Source organism: Austrofundulus limnaeus, unplaced genomic scaffold (assembly GCF_001266775.1).
Source record: "Austrofundulus limnaeus strain Quisiro unplaced genomic scaffold, Austrofundulus_limnaeus-1.0 Scaffold388, whole genome shotgun sequence".
NCBI lineage: Eukaryota > Metazoa > Chordata > Actinopteri > Cyprinodontiformes > Rivulidae > Austrofundulus > Austrofundulus limnaeus.
In genome coordinates, this window is record NW_013952790.1 from 425,521 (window position 1) to 427,558 (window position 2,038).

The window sequence follows — 2,038 nt, forward strand, 5'->3', positions numbered from 1 at the left end:
GAATATATACTGAGGTGACCAGGTGCATGACATGAACTAAATTGGGATTTCTGTGATGGGAGGGGTGAAACAATGAGTGAAGACTTGGCTGTGAGAAACTGTGACATGGTGTGAGAGCAGGACAGACGTGATCCATGTATTTATCCATTTATTTTTCAGGTGAGCGGACAGATGTTGGGTGTGTGGTCCTGTGTTTTGTTGGTGTATATTTAATATACTTCTAATCGCTATTTCAATCTTTCTATCTTTCTAATAACTTCTCTCTCTGTTTTTCTCTCTGTCTCTATTTTCTCTTCACTTAAAAAAAGTCACTGATGATGAAGAAATAAATAAACTAAAATTTGGTTTCGTTTTCTACTGAAGTGAATAAAAAAAGATTTATCTCTTGGGCAAATACCCATTTTTACATACCGCAACATCTGCGATTTTCTCAGCTTTAATTTAAACCATATTTTATAGAAATCCAATAAGAAATAAGAGCACTAGGAATGTTTTTGTGACAAATTGATGCGCATCCCACATAGAAACTGTACGGCTTTGTTTTTCTTTTTGTTTTTATTTGTCATATAAATGGCATTGCATATAGTATACAGTAACATTAATACAAATGGATAGCACAATAAAGCATAAAGCTTATTTCCATTTTGGTCCCACACATAATCATCACACACAATCACAAAACAAATAACATCAAATTCAATAAAAACACCCAATACAAGAATTATTAAGGTGGACCTATTTTGCAAAATTCACTTATTAAAGGTTGTTTTACTCAACTTTGGGCATGTACTTCTAAAAAAACAGTCCTGGGACCAAAAAAATGCACCCAGGGGCATATTTATTGTAAGTAAATGTATTTTTCATGTATATTAATGACAGATTTTATACTTCCTACATTTTGTGATGTCACAAGCCGTACAACAACCCACCGCAACCTGCGTTCAGCCCCTTACCTAGCAATCCCCGGGTGAGACTCCATCTCCTCAGTATAAAAGGCCATCATGTTTGTTGTTGCGCAGCTCATTTCACAAGAGAGTCCTTTCAAAACTACCAACAGTACATGACCAGATTTGCACAAAAACTGCTGCTGAAGGAAGGTTCTGTTCCATCTATTCGACAAGGTTCTGCAGATGACGTTAATGTAAATACAGACTGTCTTTTTAACTGGTAACAGGCATGCAGAGCTCTGAGCTCACTTCCCGACACAGGAGGAGGGGGAGAAAAATAAGCTGTGACCGCGACTCTCGCGGCCAACAACAAACTCACTAAAAGCAACGTCCTCCAACAATATGAAGCTAGGGAAAAGTTTAGGACAGAACAAAACCCCAGCGGTTATTTATTTATCTGTAGAAACGGAGCTTCTGCTAGCACTATCCATGCTAATGTAAACGCTGGCTTTGGAGGGCGGAGTTAATGTCAACAGATTTTTGGAGGGCGTTACCAACAGAGCTCATTAACATAAACAGCTCTTCTGAATGGAAGTCAGAGCAGGCAGGACTAGAAAATGGGAAATTTTATTATCTGAGAATTATTTTGTGCATTAAATTGAATGAACATGGTCTGGATAGCCCACAGACATACCATAAAAATTTCTAGGACCCATAATTGGTCCACTTAAAAAAAGACTGAATAGTAATGGCGCCTGTGGTGGTGTATCACCAGCTGTAGCTGCTATAGAGGATGTCCATTCCAATATAGATCAATGGTTCAAACAGAAAAACTCACCGTATTTTTCGGACTATAAGCCGCGACTTTTTTCCTGAACTTTGAACCATGCGGCTTATAGACCGGTGCGGCTTATACGTGTATTTATTTCTTCAGCCACTAGGGGGGCTCTTATGCTCCATTTGCTTCAACCACTCGCTTCAAAAAAGAAGAGAAAAAAAAGAAAAAAGCGATCGCTTCCAGAGCCGACTGTTGTACCAGGAAGCAGCGATTTAAAGATAGTCAATGGCCAAAAACGAATAAAACAGACATTTTTCACGGTGGAATCTGACTGATAAAAACTTTGGAGCTTAATCCAGGACCAGTTTGTGGA